Source organism: Helicoverpa armigera, chromosome 9, assembly GCF_030705265.1.
Source record: "Helicoverpa armigera isolate CAAS_96S chromosome 9, ASM3070526v1, whole genome shotgun sequence".
NCBI classification, from domain to species: Eukaryota; Metazoa; Arthropoda; class Insecta; order Lepidoptera; family Noctuidae; genus Helicoverpa; species Helicoverpa armigera.
Window position 1 is genome coordinate 3,546,903 of NC_087128.1, and position 19,250 is coordinate 3,566,152.

The following is a 19,250-nucleotide window of genomic DNA, read 5'->3' on the forward strand; positions in this document are numbered from 1 at the left end:
TCAATTTCAATTAGGTATAACATGTTACAAATTAATTGAAATAACGGATATGCTCTTCCAATACGGTTCAGGGCCATCGTCGTACCAATTAAATATCAGTATAAATGTAGGTAGGCAAATAACACAAACAAATATTAACTTCATATCTAGTCTTACGTCATACAGCTACAAGCCGCCCATATCAACCCAAAACAGTCTACACTATCAAAAAGCAATTAAGTTCGAATCTAACCATTAACAAAACACAAAATCACATGTTTACATCCCATAACTATTTAATACGGAAGGGTAGGATTGGTAAATAATCCGTATTTTAGTATCAGATCCTTGGTATGAAATGACGGCCTTACGTGTGGTCGACGCGTCAAAATGTGACTTTAATTGATGTCGTGTCGTTATACAAACACTTGGACTTGTACCGACAACATTAGCTCTACGATTTGTATTGATATTACTAATTTAATATTTTGTTTAAAAACTTTTGCAGAATATTACGAACGTTTTACTTTTAATGTGCCAAAGAAGATGATTAAATGTTATGGTTTAATTCTAAGAATAATAGTTACCAAAGAATATAGTTTTTTTTTTCCATCAGCTTTAAAGAATAACTTGTTCTGTCATCTTCAAGAGTTTTTCTTAAGTCTTGAAATCGTAAGTTTCTTATCGTAAGCTTAGCACGAAATATTATCAGTGGTCGGTGTAACATATGGCATTGGCAATATTGTATAACACTTTTCTTCTCCAACTCATTCCTGCAAACTCAAACTCAAACTCAAAATTTTTTATTTCAAATAGGCCTATGAAAGCTCTTTCGAAACGTCAAAGTTAGGTGCACGGTTCCAAAGAGTTGGTCTCATGGAGAAGAACCGGCAAGAAACTCCATGGACACTCTTTTTAAAAGAAAATAAAAATAATTACAAACATACAGTTTTCTATCTAGTCCTGAGAATGTTATACAATCCAAATTGAGCTAAAAATGTATTAATAAATTATACAAAATAATGTTTGTGCAATCGTTACTGGAAAAATAATTTATACAATTCAAAGAAAAAATATATTAGGTAACCAAGTTATTATATAATGCAATTTGTGGTCTTGCTGGCTTGGGCTTGGCTGGTCTGGGCGGAGGCACTCCCATGCCCGTGGTCGCCGGGGAAGCCACATGTGCAGAGAAAAAGAAAAAACAATATTAATTTAACGCCAGGCATCACTGTCATTAATGTAATCCTGAATTTTATAATACGCCTTTTTAATCAAAATGTTTTTAACTACATTCTTAAACTTTTTATCCGTGAGATCAAGGATACATTTAGGTAGCTTGTTATAGAAACGTACACAATTCCCTAAGAACGACTTATTTGTTTTTGTTAGCCTAAACTTGGGAACCACTAATTTATGTTTGTTACGTGTATTTAGCTGGTGAATGTCACTTTTAACTGTGAATTTATGGATGTTTTTGCGAACAAACATAATATTTTCAAAAATGTACAAGGAAGGTAATGTAAGTATATTAATTTCCTTAAAGAATTCTCTAAGAGATTCGCGAGAGCCCATGCCATAGATCGCTCGGATCGCCCTTTTTTGCAAAACAAAAATTGATTGGACATCAGCCGCTGCCCCCCATAGTAAAATGCCATATGACATCACGCAATGGAAATAGGCGAAGTATACAAGCCTGGCCGTAGCTACATCGGTCAGTTGTCTGATTTTTCTGACTGCAAAAGCAGCAGAACCAAGTCGCCCTGATAGGGAGGATATATGGGGACCCCATTGCAATTTACTGTCAATGGTAATGCCCAGAAATACTGTACTGTTAATTAACTCTAATTTGCTCTTATCGAGCATTATATTTGTTTCAACCGCAGTGACGTTAGGCAAACAGAACTTAAGACATTTAGTCTTGGAAGCGTTTAATAATAAATTGTTGGCTGCGAACCATTTGGAGAGAATTTCTAGGCTTTCATTAATGTGACTAACATTGGGGTTCTTACGCTTAACTTTAAAGACAAGGGAAGTGTCATCCGCAAACAAAATAACATCCGAAATATCAGACAACACAAATGGAAGGTCATTTATATAAGCTAGGAACAGAAATGGACCCAGTATAGAGCCTTGAGGCACGCCCATTTTTACAACTGTCCCCGAAGATGTTGAGCCGCAGACATCCACTTTTTGCTGTCTGTTGGATAAATAAGACCGGACAAGTTCAAGAGATTTTCCACGAATGCCGTAGTGTCTCAGCTTAGAAATGAGTGTATCGTGGTCCACACAATCAAACGCCTTGGAGAGATCACAGAATATACCGACGGCATCCTGCGAACTCTCCCAGGCTTCCAAAATCTGAGTGACTAACCGCGCACTTGCGTCCGTAGTGGACCTACCCTTTGTAAAGCCGAATTGACGGTCGTGCAGTATATCGTTTAAGTTGAAATGGTTTAACATCTGATCAAGCATGATCCTTTCGAATATTTTACTTAGAGCCGGGAGAATAGAAATGGGTCTGTAGTTTGACGGATTTTTCTTACAACCTGACTTAAATATTGGAATGACCTTACTGTGTTTCATCAAATCAGGAAAGGTGCCTTCATCTATACACGAGTTAAATATTTGACTGAGTATTGGTGCAATATTGTCAATCACGGAGCTCAGGGCTTTAACAGAGATGCCCCATAAGTCTTCCGTTTTTTTTAAATTAAGGTTTTTGAAAGCTTTTTTTACTGTATTAAAAGTTATGTAATGGAATCCGAAATCCGGTACTTCTTTAGTAAAATTTTGTTTTAGTAATGACTCTGCAAGTGTAGAGGACGAGTTAAGTGATTTAGTAACCTCTACTGGTACATTAGAGAAAAAATTATCAAACGCGTTAGCAACCTGCACATTATCCGACACAGTTGCATCATTAATCGTTAACGATAGTTCAGTATCCCGGACTTTAATTTGACCCGTTTCCGCATTTATTATTTTCCAAACGGTTTTTATTTTATTATCTGATTTAGTTATTCTATCACTAATTGATTTAGACTTTGCAAGAATACATACACTTTTGAATACCTTAGAGTAGTTCCGTACATGATCATGAAAAGATTTATCAGATGTCATTGATTTTTCTCGATACAGGTTATACAATACATCTCTGCTTATCCTAATCCCTTGTGTACACCATTCGTTGAATTTTAATTTATTGTCGATTTTTAGTTTCTTAATAGGACATGATTTATTAAATTCTAGACAAAGTGTGTTAAATAACTTATTAAATTTAGTATTCGAGTCCTCTGATTTAAAACTGCTGCATAATTTATTGACGACATTATTTTTAAAGGTTTCTAAGGTTCTGTCTGTTAATTGTCTGTATTTTATTACTATGCTTGACGGAGTGTCTCTATTAGCAGGAAAGCTAACAAGCTGCCCCAAGTGATCCGATCTCACACCAGCAATAATGGAAGAATGCTGAACCACACAATTTGTAAAAATATTGTCTAAACATGAACTTGAAGATGGTGTAATTCTAGTGGGTTCATTAAACAAATGTTTTAAATTAAAAGATTGGAATAGAGATAACAGTTGATATTTATCAGAAGATTCAGAAGATATATCTATGTTAAAGTCACCGCAAATGAAAACTAGTTTATTTGACTTAAAAATCTTCCTAAGTATTTCCTCCATATTTGTAATAAATAATGAAAAGTTACTTGCTGGTGGTCTATATACACATAAGAATAAATGACTTCCTATTTCTGCACATGCTACCTCGCACAGGCGATTTACAGAGCTCGAAGTGATGTCGCTTCTATCCTTAAATTTTAAGTTATTTTTACACAATATCAATGTACCCCCACCCTCTGCAGTTACCCTATTAAATACACTAGCAACCTTGAAATTATTAATATTAAATAACATTTTCTCAGGCTTGAGCCATGTCTCACAAAGACATAATATATCTATAGAAAACTTATCAGTTAAAAGTTCAATGTCTAATATTTTGCCAGAAAAACGGTTTACATTCTGATGAAATAGGATGAGGTTGTCGCTACGCTTTTCTATTGTCTTAGAATCTAGTTTAAACAATCAATCACAGTATTGTTAGAATAACTAGTCAATACTGGCTCGTCGCTTATCCTACATTTTGTCATATTGTTGGCTATGACAATGTTAATATTATATGCATACCTCAAGGTACTATCCTGTATGTCTGCTATCCATACCTCAAGGTACATCTCATATGTCCCACAAACGTGACCAGCCGAGGGCGGAACGTAAATTTGATTTTAATATTGAACACGTAATACCCTGTTTGCTTGGGCCCGTAATTGATACAGCCCTCTTAGCACGCGTCTAATACCTGTCATTATTTTCAAATTCGTCGGCTTTGCCTTTTAAACGGTGGATTATTTAAATACTCCGTCCGTTACCGAATTTAATTTTGGTTTACTTTGTTTTACATAAATTAGTTTTGTGTTTAGTGTAGTTTGGTTATTGTTTATCTTTATTATGTTTACTGTGTATATGTCACTACACACACACACACACAACTTCTAATATTCCATAATCAAGCTGCTTTCAAATACTCATACTCAACCATTACTGCACTAAACCACGTTATTTCACGCTCACTTCGCAGTCAATTTTTCTAATACAAATTCTTCCGTCATAAGTTAACAGCGAATCATATCCGAGGCCACACTTCAGGTAGATGCTCCCCCACCGCACAGATTATGGCGGCGCCATCAAATATGCATAAAAGCCGTAAAATGCCACACTTAACCGCTCCCCACTACGTTGTCACCTGCAGTACTGTGCCGTCTCATCTCAGTCTCCAGACAGATGCTCAGACACAGAGGTAATTAAAAATTTCCCACCTCCTCGTAAATTTGCATGGGAGACGTGAGCAAATATGAAAGTAAGATGCTTTGAGTGATTTGTAGTTTGGTTAAAATCCTACCTACCTTTGGTTAAGAAAAGTGCTTCAAGACATTGAAATGTTTATGAGGTGTTTTCATTCTAATGATGAGCCACCTAGGTGAAGACATAAATGCTCATTTAAACAAATAGTTCAAACAAAAGGTTCTCTTAACCCTTTGTTGATTCTAACATCGTCTCATTATTTATTCACAATTCATCAAATGTAGGTAATTTAATTTTCTACACATCAATGGAACTACAGACGACACACGTAATCTCTCCGATTCATAACTTAATTATTTCCTTTCCATCACTACGTACGTCGTCGACACTACGTAAGTCGTGTGTGAGCATCAAATCTACAATACCATTATAACAATCACCTTCCCGTTCATTAAGGAGCTAAGATACTAAATTTAAATTAACAGCCCCTTGTTAGGAACTATGTACATCTGTAGAGAAATGAATGTTCATTTGGTAAGCGAAAATCGTAGTGTCGCGAACTGGGTTTGTGACAATATCGCGTGTGCAGCGTTTTAGCTGTTTTGTTGTTGTCTGCTAGTGAAATGAAACGTTGATTGTGGTAATAGGATATTTGATGCCGGCTGTAATATACAAAGGATTTGTGAAAATAATAACTTTCTATGTAATGATGTAAAAAAATGCAGTATATTGCTGTCTACCTACAGACACCGATTTCTTCGAAAATATTCCTAATTTTGGACGAGATTACATTTATTAGCAATTTTTCTTTTGCAATAAAAAATGCCGACGAATTGAGAACCTCCTTTTTGTCAAGTCGGTTAAAATAAGAACAAACATATTAAAAAAATAGAGCCTTTTCTTCCCATTGAGGTACACTTTCACATTAAAACAAACATCTATTCACCATACATACATACATTCAAACTACAGTCATCCAGCCAATTTAGCCGTCTCCCCGTCTTTATCGTATCTTTAATGAACACTCATAAGCGGCGTACTTAACGTATTGTGTCGCGAGACGTTAGCTGCTGACTGTACCTAGCGACGCTAAATGAGCTGAGATGGTTTGTGGGATTTGCGTCTAGTTAGCAAGGGATTTTTGGTGGTAGTTTCATTTTAATATTTGCTTATTTTTGGTTTTGTTTTGGCAGAGGCAAAAATTCCGTTGGCATATTGAGTAATTATTTCTTAAAGTTCATTGACTTTCCGTCTATATTAGGAGTCAAATATAATGTAGTTTTAAGTACAGGTATCTATGTATCAGAACTCCGTGCAGGTCATGATAAGTTACGTAAATGACCATTAAATTAATCCTACAAAGACTTTTATTACAAAACAAATGACAAACGAAATGTAGCATCTTCTTCACAGGCTCAAAGCCAAGAAAAACAAAAGAAAGGTGTAGGTAACGTATCACGTCCCCCAATGAAACAATGTAGGTTCAAGGGAAATGCTAATACGGGCCGTTCCGTACAAATTGATACTCGATCGTCGCTCATATAAAACACTCCGCGAGCAAGATCGCCCCATGAATAATAAAGAATTGCCGAACGCCGACGAAGAGACGCGACAATGCCGGATTGTGTATGACGAATATGGTTTTCTTGCTATTGTGAACGAACAAATTGATCTAGATTTGACTTTTAAAATATTAGTCAAAATTATTTTGGTACATTGTAAAAATCGAATAGCATTTTAATGTAAGCTGAAATTAGTACACACAATAAATACATTAGATAGTCTACAAAACTCTTTTCACAATAATAACTTTTCATTTATATAGACATCAGTAGGTAAATGAGTACACATAATAGCTACTTCGCACTTCACACAAGTTCAAAAACATTATTTCGCTTTTTAAAATTCGTCATTGTAAAGCGGCACCTACCAAACCGCCCTTATTCTCGTCACGTCCACTATAAAACATAATTCAGATTTTCATACAGAACCATACAGAGACCTCTTGTGTTTCCATTCTGTTAGAACTCCCCTTGTCGCATAAAAATACCCCGAACGGTTGTAAAACACTGTTGACTTAACTGCCTTTTACTTGTTCTATGGTAATTTTATAACACTATCGTATTATATTTGGTGGTATACAACTTCTTTATATATTTAGCTAGATATTTCTTACACGTGAAGATGTATTTTTTTGGAAACTTAAGCATAATAAATAAATAATAAATACATTAAAAAATTACAATAAATATTAAAAAAAACTACCCTAGTAAAAAAAATAAAACATAAAAAATTTAATCCGACAGCTGTCGACTGGGAGTGTACCCAAGAGGCTGGCAGCATTACCTCGTTGGATCGCCATGCTGATCCTTTGTCCGAGGTAATAGCCAGCCTTTTGGTCACCAAAAGCGTCAACCAGTCGCCTAGATAGATCTTTGGATGTCTAAAAATATAATTTCCAACAGTCAACCTAAGCCTAAGAAATATTCGCACATTTCCCACTTCCCACCTATTAGTTCCCTCATCTGAATAATTGAAGTCATTACCCTCTCAGTTGTAATGACGCGTCATAAGGCGGTGTCTTATTAAGTGTGATTGTGTTCGAGTGTCGAGCAAATCAGTGGGTATTAAATCACTAGTGTAATCCGCGCTTACATGATCGACAGTCAACGTAGTCGCGTGTGCGTAGTAGGAGCTACGAATGTGCTACGAGCGTAGCAGCGGTGATTTGGTTGGGAGAATTTATTTTTATCTTTTTGTAGGGATAATCACATCTATTTAAGTTTTCATGGATGGCGTGTATCGTCAGTAGGTTAGGTACTTGGGTTTTCTCCATAGAACCTAAATTTTTACGATTTCAATTTAGGGATAGTTAGTAGATAGAGAAAAGGGATACTTAGCTAGAAGTAAAAAAAAGTAATTGAAGTTTAGTAAAACAGTTTTCTTAGGAATCTGATTCAAATCTTTTATGTGTACCGATAAAATATCATTTGAAGCAACTAAATATTGTTTTACAGAGAACATTGATTAACAATGATTATCGCAATCAGATGCCATAAAAGTACCGCATCCACCTCCAACCTTCATACATCTACAACATAGTGTGTAAACGTTCGGTGTAGTGTTTACCTGTGGAATCGCACAGACAATTACCTCTTTATACGATTAACGCTCCTCGAGAACGCACGTCAGCCCTGTTACACGTCACCGCCGTGATTCGCTGAATATATGCCTGAATTAACTGCGTGTATTTGAGTTTCGTTTAATAGTTTATTAGTGGGAGCTGATAGAATGCGGTGATAGAATTATGGTAAAGAGCCATCGAGGAATTGTCAGTTTGATTTACATTATAGGGGACATGTCGTGGTCTTGTATGCTTGATCTCTATTTCGCCAGACGCCGATGTTTTTAACAATAACGATTGGCTTGATTTTATTTTAAAAGATCATACCACAGAATATAAACGCTCATAATTAAAACTGCTTTAATATTAGTTCTTCAGTAGGAAGTCGTAGCCCCAAAGAATGTCTAAAGAGGGCTAATTAATAAATAACATTGAAAACAAAGGCTTCTTTACCTTATTATAGAAGACATATTCTACAATAAGGTTGTATCAGACGTGTACCGTCGAATGTGCATTCACTGCTGAGGCAGGTGTCGGGAGAAGAAGGAAGCTCCACAAAGGGCCCGTCACGGGATGCTTGAAGGTGTCTCGGTGACCATAGACTACGTAGACTTTGAGGGTGTAAAGAGGTTCCAAGATTAAAGTTATGAAAAGTTTTGTGAAGTTTTCAAAATGGTATAATTTATGTATTTAGTTCGAAGTTGCAATTAGTTTACGACAAATTGTTTTGTAAATATTATAAAGTTGGCGACTAAGGAAATTATCGACGTTGTGTTATCGAAAACCATTTGAAATGTTTCTCTCAAGACAACGAGCTCCCTCTTAGTTTTGAACCAAGCATCTTATCTTTATACGTGACCCATCTGCGTGTTAATTGGTCTGTGTATACTTCAGTGAATATACCCCAAGCAGGCTGATTCCACGACGAGTGCATCGGCCTTCAACACGAAGGAGCATAAAGATATTGAGCGTGCATTGTGAAGCTCGCCATTGTGGCGCGAATCGTCCGCGATAACACACCGACCGCCACCGGCCGCTTTGTCTCCCTAATTGTTATATTCCGAACAAAGAGCCAGCAGAAACAAACGACGTCAGCGCTTGTTAGCTCCCAGGCTAAACGCTCCGTGTAATAACATGTCCTCAAACAATTGCACGACATTTTCAATACGTTAGGAAATTGGCTATACGCGATCGCAATGCGAGCTCGAACGCTTTTGTTGTTCTGTTCTGCAATATCGACTGCACTACGGGCTGCGAGTAAGTTTAAACGGTGAAACCTAATCGCTCCGTTATGATTGACGGGAAAAAATGCGAATTCCATAGAGTAAATGAATCGGCGGAAATTCGGAGCGCCAATAGCGCTAATGATGTTCATTTTCAAATTTGGAACGGTTCGACGTTTATTCGTTTTAAACCGGTCGGTGGCATGCTTCCCCCGCCATGGCATCAATCATTTTTAGAGGGTTTCGCTTATCCAAGTTTTGTTCCTGCCTCCGTCCTCTGCTTCCAACTTTTACATCGAATGATCTCCACTGAACCAACAGAGCGTTCGCCGTAACCGCATTTTGTATTATTTTTTGTGAATAAATAATATTATTTCTCGAGGGAAAGGGGGATTGGATTTCGTTAAATATGGTTTAGTAATTGAATTGAAATCTCTCAATGTCGACGTTCAATTAAGCTTTAGATTTCGTTCTTGATGAAGGTATTTTCTTTGTTTTCAGATATTTAATAAATTAATTTTCTAATCAATCTTTGGTTTTGATTCTTATCTTTTGCTCGGATATAAAATATTTACCCATTATATTTAAGCGTAAGTAATTTATCTAATTTCAATTGATCAAAGATTATTCTGCAATCTCTCAATTTATGTTATTCGTTTAGATAAAATATCTATTGTCACACGTGCACCACCAAAGCCATCAGCGGATTACCTTCATAAACCAATTACAAACTTTAAACACATTAATTACACTATCCATTACGGTGTCTGTCAAAAGTGATTAATGCTAATGTCGGACGCAAGATTTTTAACTAAGTTAAGATTAAAATAGCTTAGGGTATTATTTGTGAGCGCTCGGAGCGACGGATCACTCATCTCTCCCTTGCAAATTATAATGACACATCCGCCGGGAGGTTTTAAGCCAATTCAACTTTGAGGATTCCTGATACCGTGGGCAATGGTTTTTCCTTAAGAAATTCTGCCAGTATTTGAGGTAAAATATAAATTACGTGGCATTAGCTCGGATTTGGATATCGTTGTGGAATGATTTGTTGGGTTTACATACATATTATTAAGCGAAGTTATTAGGGAAAACGTTTTTTAGGTGTACAGAGGAAGGTAAAAATACAAAACAAAAGAATAAGCAATGAATACCTGTACAAACAGTACAAACTTTAAATACATTGACACGAGTGGATGGCGAGAGTGCGCGGAATGAGCCATAATTTTTATTTGTTTTCCTAAAGCGATACCAATAATAAGTTCCAAAGCTGCAGTTCCAATAGAAACATCGATTCAGGAGGGTCCCTGCAGGAAACAATTTGCGGTAAAAATCCTCACTGATAGACGCGATATGAGCAACGGGAGATTTTTTAACTTATTTTTGCCGCACGGGGGAGATCGCGAGCGGCTGATCTTTGTTTTATGAGAACGATTAAGAAAAGCATATTTGAAGTGTGTACTTGGCTTTATTTGCGCTCCGAGGGAAGCCACGCTTCATTGATCTGTAATCGTTTTTCGCATTTTATTGCTGTAGTACCTCGGGGGTCGTGAGTGTGCGCTGTGATTTGTATTCGTTGAAATTAGTCTTTGTTCTTAAAATTAGAATCTTGTTCGCGACATAATTCAGTTGGGTTGGTGGCGGGATCCTGTTATTTTGGCACTTAATTTCGCGGCGTTAAGCGTTGTATTGTGGCGCGAGGCGTCTGCTCGCGGTGATCAGAATGCTAAGTACGCACCCTGAAAGGGTTCCCTTAATTGTGCGGTGTTCCTTGTGGACCGCAGCCGGCAAACGGCGGCCGCGTACACAAAACGATGAGGTTTCACTGCGCTTACCAAGAAATGAGTTTCTATGTGGATAGCGTATGAGATTTTATGTTAATTACTTTCCTAAGTTTGTGAAGATATCCTTCGGTAGAACTCAGATTCCAAAAATCACAGAGCAAACTACGATTCCGTTGCTAAATAAGTTAATTTCGTTTTATGGTGCTTACAGTCCCTCCAAGGCAATCACGACGGAGACGTTTTAATAGTCAAAAAATTAATTGCAAGTGGCGGTGGCCGTGATTTACATGACTCAAATGTGGTCGTTAGTGCGAATTGAACGAAAGGGTGGGGCTTTGAGCTACCCCAATATAATTAAACTTTACTTTCAGCTATAATTATAAAAAGCATCAAACATTTTCTGTTCGTACCCAATATGAAGCACTTTAGTAAAATGATTTATCAAAAGATGTATTTTGTATTGGAGGCTGCTGTCAAAAATTACGCATTTCAAATATGTATGAACAATTTCGCAAATTAATGCGCGGCGGTTCTTTTGTTTTGGTTCGGAGCATAACGCAAAATAAAGGCGTATTAATTATTCAGCGCCACACTCGACGCAATCAGAATAAGTGCTGATGTTTCTGTCACCCGCTGCGGCTGCGGCGCGGCGCGGTGCGGTGCGGCGGCGGTCGCGGTGTGCATGATTAGAATTCTTAAGCTGTGCCGAAGGCTCTTGATTAGAGGAAATTAAAATCATTATACTCGGGCGCGCACCGCTCTCGCGCCACAATGCCGCCGCTCTACCCGACTGACGTAAAAATAAGCGGGAAACGCACATAAAGAAGGAGGCCCGCCGGAAACGGAAGCGGCACCATCTTGGAGCCGCCGGGCGGGAAAACAATGGATTCGTTAATTAACATTTTCTTACGCCTCGCGGCTGTCGAACGAACGGTTTATCGGACAAAATATTTATGACGTAGACGCAATGAAAATTCCACCATGAAATTGCACAATTGAAATTTCGCCCATAGAAGGTGGGGATTAAGAAATTACGTGAATTTTCCTTAAATTAGCTTGAATTGTTTTCATTTCTATGCCTTTTATTAAGAAAGTTGAGATTTTTTTATTCGGCTTGCCACTAACTATACCGACTTACTAGACAATAGAATTGCTATAGCACCCTTAGATTAAAAGTAGCAAATTAATTTTCTGTTGCAAGTTTATATGTTCGACTATACATCATCAAATTCCAAAACAAAATTCCAAAAATAAATCACCAGCCACCCAACACCACTTATCACCACTACCACAAACAATGACATAGGTGAACGAATGAGTTAAACCGAACTCATGTTGAACAAATAACTCAATGTGCGTACAACACGTATCAGTGGTACTCTGTAATAGAGACGGAGTGCCGCCCGGGGCCCGCGTGAAAAACGGGCCCCATCAATAACAGCCTATCGGTCAGAATGTGTGCCTGTGCCTATTGATGCCAGATTGATTGTTTAATATTTAGTCTGTGGTCATTAATGACGTTTGTGATGTTGGTAAGCCTGGACGAGCAAATAAATAAAAAATATCAACTTTTTTAATTTCGAACACATCGCAAATATAATGAAGAACTTTTTTTAAATGCTTTTATTTAAATTGTTTTATTAATTTAAGTTTAATTTGCTAATAAATTCTCCTGGTATTTTTCCTGGTCGTTTTATTAAGACGATTGACAAGCTTATCTATCCGACTATTAACATAAAAAAACCCTTTATAATATTTTAACCAAAAATTGCAAACCACCAATCCCGAATCAGTCCATTATTTACTATACCTACATCTGACCCCGTGACTGAGTGTTACCATTTATCAAAGCGAGCGGTTGCACAAAATGCAACGCACTCCCCAACAAATTGTGACGTGAAATATGAATATTGACTGCGTTTGTGTATATTCGATCACTATCCGATCACTGATTAATGAGAGGAGAGAGAATATTGTTGTAGTATTTAGTTCGGACATGTAGTTATTTTTATTTACCTATACATAGACATATAAGGTCGAAAGGTATCGCAAACGCAACCAGCACATAGATTTTGTGAGCCTTGAGCTTACCTATACTTTTCCACTGATGGTTCTGATTCCATTTGGCTTGTTGAAGTTACATAACTATATTTATATAGGTTCAGAAACGCATGCCTATTATGATAAGATTATCATCAACAACCTTATGACTTGCTTGGCTTGCTAAAGAAAGCTATTTTCGAGACATCTTTATTTTTATTTCAATGCTCTGACATTCACATTAAGGTTTTAAGTCTTTAATTGTTTCCAGTATAATGGCTGTGCGAGTGGATTTAGTCGGCAATAACAATGTAGTAAACCGCTCTTAGTGGTGGATTACCGCCATTAACCGACGCGGCTGTAAAACCAGTGATCGATGAGCGCCCTGATGTTTATTGTCTATGGACGGCGGGACACTAGTGATGTGCATTACACAAGCACTGATTTACGGTAAATTATATCAAAATTACGGTTTTAAATACATATTTTTAAACAGTTTTGTATAAATGATAGTAATTAAGAATGATTATATTTTGAATAAGGGTTGTCACAAACGCAGTTAAATACGCCACAAGTGGGCAAAGGCAGCCGCAATCGCAATTGTCTCAATTATTAATTGTAATTTTTGACAGGCACCTGTCAATTTCGCAGCGCTCAACCCTTCCTTAATCCCCCACAAGACGCGAGGTGCCGGGACGTCTCCTTAGCCGCTCCCTCGGAATAAATTAGCTTTCTCCCGGCCACATCGGGATATAAAATTTTGAATATGTATGATCCCTTGCTGGACCCTACAATACTTTAGATGATGGTGGAAAGGAATAAAAGATTGTTAAGTACTGAACACTACTGTATTAACCGAAACGTACTAAAGGTAAAGATGAGCTTAATGGACTATGAGTGAATGAAATGAGTGACGCAGCCCTTGTTGGCTGTAACGAGAACGCTTGACCAACTTGGTAGCTCAACGCGAACTGAACATATATTATGAATTAAAATGTAAGTGGCGTAAAATGCTGATGTGCGGAATGTGCGGTTGTACCGTACATGCTCCCGAGCGGGAAGATGAGTATGAGATGAACATGATAAGATGAGTAACAAGGTGATGCCAATTGGTCCTTCTTTAAATTGATTGCAACATGTTCAGCAATCGGAGTTAATGTAGCCATCCTTGAATTACCTACAGATTGAGGTATTGGGATAATTTTCATGATGGAAAATGTATCTCTAGACACCAGAGGTACTTTCAATTCGAAGATTAAAAACTCTTCAGTCATTCTTGCTTTGACTGTCAATAAATGATAAATGTTTTTAAAGTTGATTTGTAAGTTATTGATCGGTAACGTAAGATCTTTTGAAAGATGACTCGATATTGTATTCAGCGTGTTCTTCAGTTGTTCTGGTGACAATAAATGAATATTGAGTCTTCCGTGGTAAACATCTGTTACGGTATCTAATAAACTTGTTTGGATTGTTTTTAGCTGTCTGAGAACATTGCTTGTAGCGATTGCTCCCGTACTGAAATCGTTCATGATTCGATTTCTCTCTGATTCGTTCAATAAAACGTTTTCTATTCTATCTAGCTTGATTGATAATGTATTAAGCATCTTGTGTTGCTTATTAATTGCTTGCCCGTTTCTTTTCAAAATGTTGTATTCTGCTTCAATTACCGTTGTTTGTTGTTTCAACAGCGAGATTAAATGATCTTCATTGTCACGTATGGATTGAATATCTTGTTTATATTGTTCTGCGAATCTCTCATCAAGTACACCGAATAAATTGTTTGCAAGATACCCTACACCGTTGATAAGGCCTCGCTTGCGGCGGCGCAGGTCTCGTGCGCGGCGCGTGCCGGTATGCTGACTCAGCAGCAGGTGGTTATAGTACTCGAGTTCTGAGAATTCATGCTTTAGTTGAACTTGAATTACGTCACAATGTGATGTTTCTTTAAACTTATTGCATAGCTGTTCTAAGTAGCCGAGGTATTTACTGCATGCTTCGGTACCTTGCCAAAGTGAATTCATGTCATAGTATGTGACTATCTTCCATTCATCTCTGATTAGTTGCATGTTTGCAATTTTGTCCAAATAAAACCTTGATTGTCTTTTAATTGTGTTACATTGTATGAACCGTATGCTGTGGTCAAAATGCTCATGAAAGACAAGAGTAACATTACCAGCGAAAAAGCTGTAGTTTACTCTTTTGATTTGATATGGCTTGCCATCCTTTACTTCCTTGGAACGCAACTCTTGTTTGTTGATTCTATCGTTCACAGGAGAATAGACAGTTTGATAATAGGCCTCTTGATCAGCCCATTCTTTGTTTTCAATGTGACCACCCTGATGTGGCCATCGGCCCGGGATGCAGCTGGACGACTCGACCAACTGCCCATTTCCCAGGAGGTAAGTTTGCATCGTTAATTGTGACGATGTCATTTAGTTGAATGTCTGGTTGAGAATGTCTCCACTTGCTTCTTGCTGACAGCTGTGTGAGATATTCTGCATGCCAACGTTTCCAAATATCTTGTACTATTTTTTGAGTTAAATGCCATCTTGTCCGCATATCAGTTTCTGTTTCTAATATAGTCATATCTTGATTTAGATTGATAAAGCTTGACGGAGAGAGGAAATCTAGATCGTTGGGGTCTTCAGTAAGAGGACACAATGGCCTTGAGTTAAGTACTGCTTCTAACTGGGCCAGAACTGTGCTGAACTCTTCAAAAGTGAGCTTTTGCTCTCCAACGACTCTTCTTAAATGATATTTTAAACTTTTAACTGCAGCCTCCCACAGCCCTCCTGCTGTGGGCCATGAGGGTGCGTTAAAATGCCATTCAATCTCCAGGCTAGTAATTTCTTTGATGAAATCTTGATCAAATGTTTTTTGTATTTGTTCCAATTCTTCCTGTAAAATTTTGTTAGCACCAACAAAGTTTGTACCATTGTCGCTATACAAGTGTTTCGGCGAGCCTTTTCTTCCAGCCATTCGTCGCAATGCAGCTAGGAATGCTGATGATGTGAGGTCCGAGACTAAATCTAGATGAACAAGCTTGGTTGCCATACAGACAAATACCACTACGTAGCCCTTTGTAGTCTTAATTCCTCGGCCCTTGTTGGCCTTTATGAGCACGTGTCCGGTAAAATCGACGCCTGTATGTTCAAAAGGCTTTGCAATGTTACATCTCTGCGTAGGTAAATCACCCATCAACTGTGTCATCTTGCTTGGATTGTGTTTACGACAGGTAACGCAGGTACGTATACGTTTTTTGACGGCTCGATTACCGCCTATGATCCAATAATTCTTGCGAATGAATGCTGATGTCACCCGTGCTCCTCCATGGAAGGTAAGTTCATGTGCTTGATCTATAATTAAGTTTGTTAAATGTCCTTCGTGAGCTATGATAATCGGATGCATCATGTCTGGATTGATATTGGCCTTGCTTAGTCTTCCTTTGACTCTGAGAAGTCCCTCGTTGTCAAGGAATGGATTTAATTGCAATAACTTGTTTTTTGCTGATAGCGGCTTATTTTCTTTTAAATAATGTACTTCCTGAGCAAATTCTCTGCTGTACATGTAATATTATTTTATGCTTAGCATTTTTTAATTCATGTAATGTTAAATAAGTTTGCATGCGATTTTTCTTGTATCTCGCTTGCTTGATAAATCTTAATATCCATGCTAAAACTCTTGTTAGTTTAGCGAGTGTACTATATCTTACTAATAATTCATCCAAAATATTATCGCTTTCTTGCTGCGATATGTGATTAATAAGTTTCTTGGCTTTTCGTGCTTCTTCGTCTGTGGTAAACACTGCTTGCTCAGTTTCATGGTCAGGGTCGTATTTTCGGAGCCACGACGGTCCTTCCCACCACAGCGAATGATTTTCCAATTGATCGATACTCAATCCGCGGCTTGCACAGTCCGCTGGATTTTCTGCTGACTTGACGTAACGCCAGCAATCTATCGGTATTATGCTTGATATTTGTCGCACCCTGTTGGCGACAAAGGCTTCCAACGTCCTGGCTCTTTTTGTAACCAGGCTAGGACTACCATTGAGTCTGTCCAAGTATATATCTTGATATTATGACTGATAAAGCATTGTTTAATTTTAGCCAACAATTTTGACAATAATAAAGCACCACTCAACTCTAATTTTGGTAATGATATTGATTTGTTTACTGGAGCTAATCTTGCTTTTCCTGCCACCAAAGAAATCTTTGTTACTCCGTTGTTTTCAGTCTTGCAATAAACAACGCATGCGTAGGCTTTATTAGACGAATCGCAGAATCCATGTAATTCTAGCGTGTTGTTTTCTCCTGTACCCAGCCAACGCTCCAACTTGAATTGATTGATTTTGTGCATGTCATCTTTAATGTTTAGCCATTCTTTGCTAATTTGATCGGGTAACTTGTCATCCCATTGACTACTTGACATCCAAACTTGCTGAAATAGTAGTTTTAGCTTTGTTGATAACGGTGACAGCCAACCAAGAGGGTCAAACAACTTTGATATGTCTGATAACATGGATCTTTTGGTTGGTGTTTTGTTTGATGGTTCCATTTTTGATTGAAATGTAAATAAGTCTTGTTTTGAATTCCAACGTAATCCCAATGTTTTGATGTCTCCATTTCCTTAAAATCGAAATTTTCTTGCTCTCTATTCGCACTGATTGCATCGTCTTGTAAGACTGATACGTTGGACGACCACTTTCTTAAATTAAACCCCCCTGATTTTAGCAATGTGATTAAATCTTGCTTTAGTTTTACTGCTAACTCGACAGAATGCGACCCATGAAGGACGTCATCCATGTAGAATGACTGCTCCAAGGCCTTGATTGCAACACTGTCGAAATTTTGTCTCTCATCTTCAGCCAGTTGTTTTAAAGTCATCATAGCTAAAATGGTGCGGCCTTGGTGCCGTATGTAACCGTGCATAGTTGGTATACCTGATGACGCATGTCAGTAGTATCCCTCCATATGATTTTTGGAATTTTTGATCCTGTTCATTTAGCCAAATAAAACGGAACATTTTTCGATATCTGCCGTAAAAGCAACGCGATATTGTCTCCACCTTAATAGTAAAGATTGGAGATCTTGCTGTAGATTTGGGCCTTTTAACATGACGTCATTTAAGCTAGTTCCTGTTGTTGTTTTGATGAAGCGTTGAAAACTACGCGAAGTGCTGTCGTAGTGGAATCGTTTCGCAATACACAATGGTGCGGTAAATAATAATCCGGTTGCATGTTACCGGACGCCGGTATCATATGTCCTAACGTTTTATATTCTTGAATAAATAATTTATATTGTTTTGCTAATTCTTCATTATTGTGAAATTTCCTTTCCAACTGTTGAAATTGCGCCATTGCTTTATTTTTAGACAATCCCAACTGTACCTCAAAGTTTTCTTGAAAAGGCAATCTTACTTCATACATGCCATTATCATGCCTTCTTGTGGTTTTCTTGTAATACTCAATGCATTGTAGATCTTCTGCAGATAAATTGGATGATTCCGAGATGTCTTCAATCTCCCAAAATCTTTGTACTTCGTCCACTTGATTCAGGACTACGCTACAATGAAAAGTGTTTAAGTTTCCGCATAAGATCCATCCCAGTCGTGTCTGTTGCGCGACCGGTAATGATAGATCCACCCTGATAATGCCCTCTAAAATGATATGGGAATACACATCGGCTCCCAATAAGATGTCGATAGGACGGCTGACATTGTATTCTGGATCGGCTAGTTGCACGCCAGCTAGATGTGCCCATGTTGGCTTGGTAAATGTACATCTTGGTAACTGATTAATCAGCGTGTCCATGATTACTACATCTGTTTTAAATGTAAAGTCATTGAAATGCGAACAACATGTTATGTTCGTAACGCCCTTGCTACTGCTCTCCTTTTCTCCTATCCCGCAGATGACGGCCTTGCAATACTTTCTTGATAAAGCTAGCTGTTGTGTCGCTCTCGCTGTGATAAGAGAGGCTTGAGAGCCTTGATCTATTAGCGCACGCATTTTGTGGTATGATCCGTCACTTGCTTGAACTTTGATCATTGCGGTTGCTAATAATGTTTCGATCATGTTATTGCCTTGTTGCGCAACGTGATTTTCTTGAGATTCTTGATTTTGCGTTGCAAGGACCACTGGTGTTTTATTCTCAGTAATTGTGTTACATGAAGACTTATTGTTGAACGCTTCATGTAAAGTGTATTATGTCTACCGCTACATTCGCGGCACCGTTTTTC